Below are 13,123 nucleotides of genomic sequence, written 5' to 3' on the forward strand. Positions count from 1 at the left end.
TAGCATGATGTTTCCATTAATGTCTATGCCATGCTAGATCATTGTCACGGTACGCTACTGAAGGCATTCCATATAGAGTCATCATTGTTCTAAGTTTTGAGTTGTAAGTGTGATGATCATCATTGATGGAGCATTGTCCCATGTGAGGAAATAAAATAGGCCAGCGAAGCCCATATACAAAAACAGGCCAAAGATGCCCACCAAAATAAAAATAATAAAAAATAAAAAAGAGAGGCCAAAGAGCCCACCAAAAAAATGAGAGAAAAAGAGAGAAGGGACAATGCTACTATCCTTCCACACTTTTGCTTATTAAGAACCATGATCTTCATGATTGAGAGTCTCTCGTTTTGTCACCACCATATAGCTAGTGGGAAATTTTCATTATATAATTGGCTTGTATATTCCAATGATAGGCTTCCTCAAATTTGCCTTAGGTCTTCGTGAGCAAGAAAGTTGGATGCACACCCACTAGTTTTCTTTAAGAGCTTTCACATACTCTTAGCTCTAGTGCATCATTTGTATGGCAATCCCTACTCATTCACATTGATATCTATTGATGAGCATCTCCACATCTCATTGATATGCCTAGTTAATGTGACCATCTTCTCCTTGTTTGTCTTGCAACCTCCACCACACTCCATTCCACCTATAGTGCTAAAACCATGGCTCACGCTCATGTATTGCGTGAGAGTTGAAAAGGTTTGAGAAAGTAAAAGTGTGAAAACAATTACTTGGCCAATACCGGGGTTGTGCATGATTTAAATTTGTTGTGCAAGGATGATAGAGCATAGCGAGACTATATGCTTTTGTAGGGATAACTTTCTTTTGGCCTTGTTATTTTGAAAGTTCATGATTACCTTGTTAGTTTGCTTGAAGTATTATTGTTTACACGTCAATAGCAAACTATTGTTTTGAATCTAATGGATGTGAACATCCACGTCACATAAGAGGAGTTACAAAGGACATCTATGCTAGGTAGCATGAAAGCATCAAAAATTCATTCCTTATCACTTCCCTACTCGAGGACCAGCAGGAGTTAAGCTTGGGGATGCTTGATACGTCTCAAACGTATCTATAATTTTTGATGGTTTCATGTTGTTATCTTGTCAACTTTGGATGTTTTATGTACCTTTTATATCTTTTTGGGGACTAACTTATTAATTCAGTGCCAAGTGCCAGTTGCTGTTTTTTCTGTGTTTTTGACTCTTTTCACATCAAATTTTGGAACGGAGTCCAAACGGAATAAAATCCCCGAAGTATTTTTTTCCAGAATGGAAGAAGATCAGGGGACTTGAGGGCCAAGGCAGGAGAGCCACAGGGGGCCCACAAGCCCTGTAGCCGCCACCGGGGGGGGGGGGGCGGCTACCAGGCTTGTGGCCTCCCTGGCGCCCCCCTGACCTAGCTCCTTCGCCTATATATTCCCTAAAATACAGAAAACAAATTAGGGGAATCCATGAAAACACTTTTCCGCCGCCGCAAGCTTCCGTTTCCGCGAGATCTCATCTGGAGACCCTTCTCGGTGCCCTGCCGGAGGGGACTTTGGAGTTGGAGGGCTTCTACATAAACATCATCGCCCCTCCAATGACTCGTGAGTAGTTCACTTCAGACCTACGGGTTCGTAGTTAGTAGCTAGATGGCTTCTTCTCTCTCTTGGATCTTCAATACAAAGTTCTCCATGATCTTCATGGAGATCTATCCGATGTAATCCTCTTTGGCGGTGTGTTTGTCGAGATCCGGTGAATTGTGAATTTGTGATCAGATTATCTATGATATATATTTGAGTCTTTGCTGATTTCCTATATGCATGATTTGATATCCTTGTAAGTCTCTCCGAGTCTTTGGTTTTGTTTAGCCAACTAGACCTATGATTCTTGCAATGGGAGAAGTGCTTGGTTTTGGGTTCATACTGTGTGGTGACCTTTCCCAGTGACAGAAGGGGCAGCAAGGCACGCATCGTATTGTTGCCATCAAGGGTAACAAGATGGGCTTTTATCGTAGATATGAGATTGTCCATTTACATCATGTCATCTTGCTTAAGGCGTTACTCTGTTCTCATGAACTTAATACACTAGATGCATGCTGGATAGCGGTCGATGTGTGGAGTAAATGTAGTAGATTCAGAAAGTATCGGTCTACTTGTTTTGGACGTGATGCCTATAGATATAATCATTGCCATAGATAAAGTCACGACTTTGCGCGGTTCTGTCAATTGCTTTCATGAGAGAAGCCACTAGTGAACACTACGGCCCCCGGGTCTATTGACACCTATCGTTTCCACTTTCGCTTTTACTTTGCTTTGTTTATTTTTGCTTTCAGTTCTCACTTGACAAACAATCTATCAGGGATTGACAACCCCTTCATAGCGTTGGGTGCAAGCTCTTTGTGTTTGTGCAGGTACTTGTGACAATCCTTCACTGCATCGAGACCTTGGTTCTCAAAACTGAGGGAAATACTTACCGCCGCTGTGCTACATCACCCTTTCCACTTCGAGGGAACACCAACGCAAGGCTCCAAGGCCACAGGGGAATCCTTTGCATATTTGCCAAGGAAGTCCTTTAAGGCATAGCCGTAGCAGAAGGATTCCTGGTGCCGTTGCTGAGGAGTATCAAGACAAGAATAGTCTCCCGTCAGCACGCCTGTTTCTAGCGCCGTTGGAAGGTCTTTTGTTGCAGTAGCAACAAGCAGTATTCCCGCTTAGTACAAGTGAAGGCTAGCAAAAGACTGGGAAGCGACCAACTAGAGAGCGACAACAATCATCAAAATGCATTGAGAGTAACTAACATTAGTGTAAGCATGAGTAGGACATAAATCACCATGAACGTGAACATCATGGAGGCTATGTTGATTTTGTTTCAACTACATGCATGAACATGCGCCAAGTCAAGCCACTTGAAACATTCAAAGGAGGATACCATCCTATCATACTACATCATAGTCATCTCAACATTCATGTGGGCGTCCAAGACAAACCATTATAAGCTGCTAGCTAAGTAAGCATGGCATAAGCAACTATGATCTCTAAGTTGTCATCGCAAACATGTTTCTCTCACAACAAAGCTGAATCAGGCATGATGAGCTAGTCATATTTACAAAAACAAAAATAGATCGAGTTCATACCAGCTTTTCCAGGCTCAGTCACTTCATCATATATCGTCATTATTACCTTTCACTTGCACGACCAAACAATGTGAACAATAATAAGCGTGCTCGTGCATTGGACTACGCTGGAATCTGCAGGCAACATAAAGGAGAGGACAAAGTAATATGGCTCTATGAAAGCTAAACAGGTATGCATGCAAGAGCCACTAAACATTGTAACCAATATCTTCTACCTTGACCCAAAGAAAAAGAAAACTATCTACACGGGAAAGCTCCCAATAAGCAAAAAGAAGAAAAAGAAAAACTTTTTGGGCTTTCTCAAACTAGACAGCCACACGAAAATAAAACGAGAAAAAGAAAATAAACTAGCATGGATGATACAGTGGCAAAGTGTGAACACCGGCTAACAAAGTGAAAGCATAAGCAAGAATGTAAAGTCGGTGAGAACACGTACTCCCCCAAGCTTAGGCTTTTGGCCTAACTTGGTCTACTCCCAAGTACGGTCCTGGCGAAACCCAAAATCATAATCGGGGTTATACGGGAGTGCTGCAGCCACTGCCTGAATAGCTGCCTCATGGAGACGAGCAACCGTCGCCTCCCTCTCATACTCCTCTGCCTCTCCTCTGGTTATGTAATATCTCCGTTTTACTTGAAAGTCAAAGAGAGCAGGAGCGGGAAGGGTAATATGGAAAACACACTGCCGGTTAAATATCAGTCGGTATAGGAGGGATTCATCATCCCTCTCAAGGAACTGGTAGCGTGTCATAGCGACGTGGACAAGGAAAGTTGTATGGAGCGGGGGATCTCCTGTGTGGATGGGTACTCCAAGAAAATTTGCTATGCGAGTGGCATAGATGCTGCCAAAGAAATCCCCATCAATAGCATTCTTATTCAGCCTCCTTGCTATAATAGCTCCCATGTTGAAGCTTTTGTCACCCGTCACTGCGCTCTTAAGGATACTAAGGTCGGGTGCGCAGAGGTGACAATGCTCAATCTTTCCATTGATGCATCTGCCTATGAAGAGGGCAAAATAATGCAAGGTAGGAAAATGAATACTCCCCATGGTAGCTTGCGTAATGCCTCTAGTTTCTCCAACCGTAATACCAGTGCAAAAATCTCTAACCAAAGATTTAGGAGGATCATTGAGGTTACCCCAAATAGGTATTTTGCAAATTCTACTGAAATCCTCTAAATCCATGGTATATGATTTATCATAGAGATCAAACAGTACCGATGGCTCACGGCCAGCTGAGAATGTGAATCTACGAACAAAAGAGGTAGTGAGAGCAACATACTGTTCACACTTATCGGAGATGAATTCTTCGAGTCCAACGTTGTGAACAAGTGCATCAAACTCATCTTTGAAGCCTGCCTCAATCATAAATTCATCAGAAGGCCATTCACAAGGTTGTACCTGTGCGTCCCTGGGTTGGTAAGGATCAGGCTCTAGAATCGCAAGACGGGGACCTCTCTTGCTTGAGGAACCACCATGATAGTTTCTCTTGAACATCTTCCTTTTCCAAAATTTTCAGTGACCCAAAGGAAAGGTGAACAAGGTTCAACTAAACTTGTAGCAACTACTCTAACAAGTGCCTAGAAGCCATATCACGCATCAAGACTACTTGGGACCAGCTAAAATCAGCATGCAAAGCTCAAGAACATGGTCACCAAGGCAGCAAAAATACATGGAGTATAAGGCACTAGAGCAAAAACTAATTGGACCAATGGAGGAGTCACTTACCAAGGAGTAATTTCCCCAAAACCGTTGAGAGAACGGTGATTTGAGCAAAAGGATCAAAAATCCCAGCAAGAGGAGCAAGAACACGGGTTTGAGCCGCGAAACGATTTTTTCTGGAGGAAGGAGAAGTGGATGGGAGCAAGAATGAGTGGAGGGGGTGCCTGTGGGCCTCACAAGCCTGGGTGGCACAGCCAGGGGGGTGCCCGCGCCCCTAGGGCTTGTGGCCCACTGGTGTGGGCCCCAGACAGACTCTTTGTCCTAGTATTTTTCAAATATTCCAGAAAAAATCATATTAGATTTTCACAGCATTCGAAGAACTTTTATTTTTGGGGTACTTTTCCCCCGGACGCTAAAACAAAAAACAGGAAAAACTAAACTAAATCTATCGTTTTTCTTCTAAGCAACCTAAAGTGAAAGCTTGGAACAGAGGTTTGTGACTCCTTGATTCATCCATCTCATGGTCATCGAAAGAAATCCGTCAATGGGGTTGATCAAATCCCCTCGATAAAACTTTCTCGAATCGCAAAAAGAGAACGGAGAATTTTTGAATAGTCACTAGGTCACCTCAATGGGGATGTGTACCTCCCCAAGAAGCAAATCATACTTCATCTTGACACGAGGAATAGGGCATTCAAAGCTCCCAATAAGAATCTATGAAGTCTTTTCGATAGCATTGATGCAATGTACTCGATATTGTTTCTTCGGAAAGTGCACCGTATGCTCATTACCGTTGACATGGAAAGTGACATTGCCTTTGTTGCAATCTATAACAGCCCTTGAAGTGTTTAAAAAGGGTCTTCCGAGGATGACCGCCATGGCATCGTCCTCGGGAATATCCAAGATAACAAAGTCTGTTAAGATAGTGTTGTTAGCAACCACAACAGGCACATCCTCGCAAATGCCGATAGGGAAAGCAGTTGATTTGTCGGCCATTTGTAGAGAGATTTCAGCGGGTGTCAACTTATCCAGTTCAAGCCTATGATAAAGAGAGAGAGGCATAACACTAACACTGGCTCCAAGGTCGCACAACGCAGCTCTAACGTAGTTGCCTTTAATGGAGCAAGGTATAGTGGGCACACCGGGATCACCTAGTTTCTTCGGACTTCCACCCTTGAAAGTGTAATTGGCAAGCGTGGCAGAGATCTCAAGATCAGGTATTGTTGGAGATATTACATGTTAATAACCCGCCCTAGTTGGGCCGGGTCACCAAATCAGGCGATTCACCTAAACAGCGATTTGGGCCTTGGCCTCGCCAAATCAAGGTCATATGGCAGTTTATGATTTCTGGAAGGCCTCCAAGCTTTGAAGGACGGCGACTTAGAGACCACAGGGGTCACGATTTGTAGAAAGGAAAGTATCCTTGTAAACCCTAAGGGTTCGACCTGTATATAAAGGCGAGTCCTAGGGAAGGAGAGGCGGGTTAGAATTCATCGAGTGCTAGGTCTGGCGATTTACACCCTCCTTGTAATCGAAACCACATCTATACAAACCAAAGCAGGACGTAGGCCTTTACCTCCTCACGAGGGGCTGAACCTGGGTAAATCGCCGTGTCTCTCCCGCTTAACCCCTTTGAGTCGCCACCAAGGTGCAATGGCTCCAGTACTAAGTCCTTTCATGAGGACATCTGCCGTGACAAAACCACGACAGGTATCCTCCTCTTATTAGTCACAATATCTTTCATGTACTTAGCATACGGAGACATCTTGAGCATATCTGTCAAACGCATCTGCAGAAAACCAGGAGGAGATAAACGCGGAGCTGGCGAAACTCAGAGAGGCAGTGGCAAAGGCTCATCGGGATGCCGAGGTGGAGTCCGCTAGGATCGAGACTCGGCAAGCTCAAATTGTGGCCAAAAGGATGCGTTTAAACACTGACAAATAGCGGCTCGAAAGACAACAGTGCGCATCTGACGCCGTCCATCAACGGAGACACCAGGGTCGCCTGCCCCATGATCTCAACCCGACCCGCCTGTTCGACACTCCACGAACCCCTGGGGCGGGAGCCGCCCCGGGGGGAGGGCCGGGTCGCCCGCCTAACCCGCCGGGTCAGCCGGCTGAGGATCGCATTCCCCGATTCCGGACGCCTCAAGGCCACTTTTCCAACCCGGTGGACAACGTCCTTGCCGCAACTCGCCATCTGGAATCTCTTCCGATTCACGGCAACACTCCTGCCGAGATAGAAGCAAGGAACGCCATCGAGATGTTGAAGACGGCGGTGGTTCAAAACGCCCAGTTCTCACACAGCCTCGAGAGGTTGCATTCCACTCCCCAGGCAAGCTACACCAGGAGCCGGCAAGAGGACCAGCCCGCCGTAAACAGCGGGCCGCGACACGTCCCACAGGACAACCCGCCTGATCGGAACCCGCCGGGCCGGGATCTCCCGAACACCCAAGACGCCCCGGCCCCCCTCGTCGGGGGCGGAGGGCGAGTAGGGGTGCCATGCTTGGCCCTCGCCCTTCGTAACGAAAGGATGCCCAAAGATCTTAAGGGACCAAGAAAGGTGCCTAATTACACCCCGGACCTTGAGCCGGCATCGTGGATCGAGAGTTATGAAATCGCCATGGACATGCTCGACATAAACGAGGCAGTTTGCGCCAAATAATTCACGATGATGCTCGAGGGGTCAGCACGTACTTGGTTGAAAAACTTACCTCCCAACTCCATCCAGACCTGGGCCGAGTTAAAAGAGCGTTTCATCAAAAATTTCCGAGGAACTTGCAAACGTCCGATGACGATTGTCGATCTACAACACTGTGTTCAGCGCCCGGATGAGTCAGCTCACCATTGGTCACGGCGGGTTGCAGAAATTATCCATTCGTCAGATGGTATTACGGTGGCTCAAGCTGTGCTGATCCTCGAGCAGAATTTCCATTACGAACTCTTGGTGCAAAAATTTGGGCGACTCAAGCGAAAGGTCCAAGACATGGGAGAGCTGATGGACACCCTCACTAGGTACGCTGAGGCAGATGACACCAAAGATCCTGGTGAGGATGGTAAGGCTAATTCGCCCAAAAAGGGCGAGTCATCCAAAGACCATACCCGGTTCCAGGGACGCAACCGCCACAATCAAGGGGCCAATAGCTAGCGAAGACCGCAAGAGGAGCCCTCGGACTTAGTCGCCAATACCAACGCCAACAATGGCAACCAACGCCAGAAGAAAAACAGGGGGTTTAGCGGGAAAAGGCCGCGTAACTATGAAGAGCTACTCAAAGGCCCTTGCCCGCACCATGCCACGGCAGACTGTCCGACGACTCATTCCTGGGAGAATTGCTTCGTAATGCGGGAGTTTCGGGCGGAGGCGATCAAGAAAAGTCAAAACGATGACCCGGACCAGCGCCAGGAGCAGTTCGCCGCACCCAACCAACGACAGAACCCCTTCGGCGGCTTTCCTGAACAGGGGGCTCAGGGAGGCCCACAGCCAGGCGGCGGCCAATACCCGGTGCACCACCAGCGGAGGTATAACCCGCTAGGAGCCTTTCAACAGCCACCCCCACAGGGGGCTCCGTAGGTCAGGATGATAACGGGGGTTTCCGCAGCAACCCCAAACAGTTAAGTAATGGACAGTATCATGTTTTCACCACCAATGCTTGCAGGCGTGATAAGAAGGTGAATCACCGGGCGTACAGTGTATCTGAACCGGCGCTTCCCAGATACCTCCATTGGTCTGAGCAGACCATAACATGGAGCAGGGAGGATCACCCGCCAAGAGTTGACAACCCAGGCGATTTAGCGTTGGTCGTGGCTCCCCAAGTTGGGGGTTACACCCTGTCCAAAGTGCTAATGGATGGTGGCAGCAGCATTAATATCTTATATTTTGACACTTTCCAAAGGATGAACCTATTGGAAAAGGACCTGATGCCTTCAACCACGGTCTTCTATGGAATCGTCCCGGGCAAGTCGGCCTACCCCACAGGCCGAGTCAGGCTCACAGTGGCGTTTGGAACTGCGCAGAATTACAGGTCGGAGTCACTGATTTTAGAGGTGGTCAAATTAGAAAGCCCCTACCATGCGTTATTTGGGCGGCCGGCTTACACCCGCTTCATGGCTCGCCCATGTTATGCTTACCTCAAGCTCAAAATGCCTGGTCCCAAAGGACCTATCACGGTTGATGGAGATAGAAGGATTGCAAAGGAATGTGAAGAAGGGGACGCGACTTATGCGGAAGTCGCCTGCGCTGCAGAGGAGCTCAAACACCATCGAGCCAATGTTGACCCGGCGGACATGTCACCCCTAAAGAAGCCGACTACAGATGTTGAGTCGCCACTCAAGTTCAAGCCAACGGATGACACTAAGACAATCGATTTCGTTCCTCGCGATTCATCCAAGCATTTCACCATTGGGACGGGTCTGGACCCCAAATAGGAAGCGCGCTCATCAAATTCATCCATGAGAATCGGGACATCTTCGCATGGAAACCTTCTAACATGCCTGGTGTGCCGAGAGAATTCGCTGAGCACCATCTTAATGTTGACCCAAAGGCAAAACCCATCCAGCAGTACCTTCGCAGATTTAACGAGGAGCGACGCAAGGCGATTGGGAAGAGGTTGCCCGTCTTTTAGCCGCCGGATTCATCATTGAAGTTTTTTACCCCAAATGGCTGGCTAACCTGGTTTTGGTACTCAAGAAGAACGGTACCTTTCGTATGTGCATTGACTACACAGATCTCAACAGAGCCTCTCCAAAAGATCCCTTCGCTCTTCCCCGCATCGACCAGATCATTGACTCGGTTGCGGGATGCGAACGATTGTGCTTTTTGGACGTCTACTCAGGATATCACCAAATCAAGATGGCCATGGAGGATCAAAAGAAAACAGCCTTTATAACCCCCTTTGGGGCTTTTTGTTATGTGTCCATGCCTTTTGGACTCAATAGTGCGGGGGCGACTTATCAGCGCTGCATCCAGAATTGCCTCCGCAACCAAATCGGTCGCAACGTCCACGCCTATGTCGACGATATTGTGATCAAAACCCGCCAGGGGGAGACACTACTGGAGGATCTCAAGGAAACGTTCGATAATCTACGGGTATATCAGATGAAGCTAAATCCCACCAAATGTGTTTTTGGTGTGCCTGCAGGGAAATTGTTGGGCTTCCTGGTATCGGAGCGCGGCATTGAAGCTAACCCGGACAAGATCGAAGCAGTTACATCCCTTGGAAAACCGGCAAACGTTAATCAAGTTCAACGATTGGCGGGTCGCATTGCGGCCCTAAGTCGTTTCGTAAGTCGCCTGGGTGAGAACGTGATCCCTCTTTATCAGTTATTAAGGAAATCTGATCGGTTTGTTTGGACGAATGAGGCAGACGAGGCGCTCGAAGCCCTGAAACGCCAATTGGTTAACCCGCCGGTCCTGGCCGCCCCGATTGAAAAAGAGCCCATGCTTCTGTATATCGCGGCAAATTCCAAAGCAGTAAATGTGGCAGTGGTCGTTGAAAGAAAGGAGGAAGGGAAGGAATACCCAGTGCAGCGCCCGGTGTATTTTATCAGCGAGGTGCTAACCCTTTCCAAGCATCGATACCCACACTAGCAGAAGTTGGTATATGGGGTGTTTATGGCGAGTCGGAAACTTACGCATTACTTCCAAGAACACCCTATCACAGTGGTTAGCTATGCCCCCCTTCGGGACATCATCCAGAATCGGGAGGCAACAGGGCGGATTGCCAAATGGGCAATTGAACTTGGGCCCCACCACATACAGTATACCCCCCGCACAGCCATCAAGTCTCAGGCTTTAGTTGATTTCGTCAACGACTGGACGGAGTTGCAGGCTCCGGAAGACATGCCTGATCTCACTTACTGGACTATTTATTTTGATGGATCTAGGCAGCTGGAAGGCTCGGGGGCTGGTGTGGTGTTAGTATCCCCTCCAGGAGATAAATTCTGCTACGTTCTCCGACTCATTTTTCCATGCACTAACAATGCGGTGGAATACGAAGCTTTGCTTCACGGCTTGCGACTCGCCAAGGAGATGAATTTGACGCGAGTCAGATGCTTTGGCGACTCTGATTTGGTGGCGTAGCAAGTTTCGGGTACCTGGGATTCTCGGGACCCCATGATGGCGGCTTACAGAAGAGCTGTGTCTGATGTGGCGGGTCATTTTTCATGGTTATCAGGTGGACCACATTGATCGGCGCCTCAACGAGGCAGTTGACGCCCTCTCACGACTTGGTTCCCAGCGAAAGCCAGTTCCTCCCAATGTTTTCCTGGATATTTTACATAAACCATCCGTGATTCTACCATCGGAGGAGGAGTTGGCAATACCAGATCCTGAGTCTCAGCTCGTGGCGGCTCTCCACGTCACGCCAGATTGGGTTCTTCCTTATCTGGCTTATCTCGCCAGGGGCGAGTTACCAACAGACGAAGTTTCGGCTCGTCAAATCGTTCGCCGCAGCAAATCCATGGTCATCATCAATGGCGAGTTATATAAGCGGAGCGCCTCTGGAGTTTTTCAGCGATGCGTTTCCTCAGAAGAAGGATGCATAGTCTTAAATGACATTCATTCCGGAGACTGTGGGCATCATGTCGGGTCACGCTCTTTGGTGTCAAAGGCTTTTCGTCATGGTTCCTTTTGGCTGACGGCTCATGAAGATGCAGAAGATATAGTTCGTCGGTGCGAAGGATTCCAACGTTATGGGCGACAGGCTCATGTGCCGGCTCAAGAATTAAGAATGATCCCCATCACTTGGCCTTTTGCGGTCTGGGGGCTGGACATGGTCGGCCCCTTTAAAATGTCCTCTGACAAGAAGACCCATCTGTTGGTGGCAGTTGATAAGTTCACCAAGTGGGTTGAGGCGGAACCTATTGGAGCTTGCGATGCGGAGACAGCGGTCAAATTCTTGAAAAAGCTGATTTTTCCGGTTTGGATATCCGCACAGTATCATTACTGATAATGGTACTAACTTATCCCAAGGGGCAATGCAGGAGTTTTGCAGTCGAGAGCATATCCGGCTTGATGTTTCTGCAGTCGCTCACCCACAATCTAATGGGTAGGCGGAGCGGGCGAATCAGGAGGTTTTGCGAGGAATTAAGCCCCGACTCATGGTTCCCCTGGAGAAAACCCCAGGGTGTTGGGTTGAAGAATTACCTTCAGTACTGTGGAGTATTCAGACTACCCCGAACCGGTCCAAGGTTTCACCCCTTTCTTTCTGGTCTACGGAGCAGAAGCCGTTCTTCCCACTGATATAAGGCATGACTCACCTAGAGTCGCCGCATATGTGGAACAAGACAATGAGCTGGTGCATCAAGACTCTTTGGACGCCTTAGAGGAGGCACGTGACCTGGCTGCGGCCCGTTCAGCTATCTACCAGCAGGATCTACGGCGTTATCACAACCGCCGGGTTAAGAGTCGGACCTTTCAGGAAGGCGACTTGGTTCTTCGGTTGATACAAGATCGTGCTGGCATGCATAAGTTATCACCGCCTTGGGAAGGACCGTTCGTCATCAGCAAGAATCTCCGCAATGGCTCTTATTATCTGGTGGATCTTCGGCCTAACCGGCCAACCACGGAGGCTGAGTCAACTCGCCCCTGGAATATTGCCCACCTGCGGCCTTATTACACTTGAGCTCTTGAGCTCTGCATTTTGTAAGTTTTTTAGTTTCATTATGAAGTAATAAAGTTAAAAATACTCCCCGACTTGGGGGCTTCTTCATTAAAGAACAATTTTGTCATCCTGTTGCGACCTTATGAGCCGACAGAATCATCATCTTAGGGTGGCGCTTGAGCTTTCTGACTCGCCCCATCCTGTCACGACCTTATGAGCCGATGAAAACATCATCATTTACGGTGGCGCTTGAGCTTTCTGACTCGCCCCATCCTGTCGCGACCTTATGAGCCGACGAAAACATCATCATTTAGGGTGGTGCTTGAGCTTTCTGACTCGCCCCATCCTGTCGCGACCTTATGAGCCGACGAAACCATCATCTTAGGGTGGTGCTTGAGCTTTCTGACTCGCCCCATCGTGTCGCGACCTTATGAGCCGACGAAATCTTCAGCATTTTTGGGTGTGTGCTCGAGCTTTCTGACTCGCCTCATCCTGTCGCGACCTTATGAGCCGACGAAACCAGCATTTTAGGGTGTGTGCTCGAGCTTTCTGACTCACCTCATCCTGTCGGGACCTTATGAGCCGACGAAACCAGCATTTTAGGGTGTGTGCTCGAGCTTTCTGACTCGCCTCATCCTGTCGCGACCTTATGAGCCGACGAAACCAGCATTTTAGGGTGTGTGCTCGAGCTTTCTGACTCGCCTCATCCTGTCGCGACCTTATGAGCCGACGAAACCAGCATTTTAGGG

Source organism: Hordeum vulgare, chromosome 2H, assembly GCF_904849725.1.
Source record: "Hordeum vulgare subsp. vulgare chromosome 2H, MorexV3_pseudomolecules_assembly, whole genome shotgun sequence".
Lineage (NCBI taxonomy): Eukaryota > Viridiplantae > Streptophyta > Magnoliopsida > Poales > Poaceae > Hordeum > Hordeum vulgare.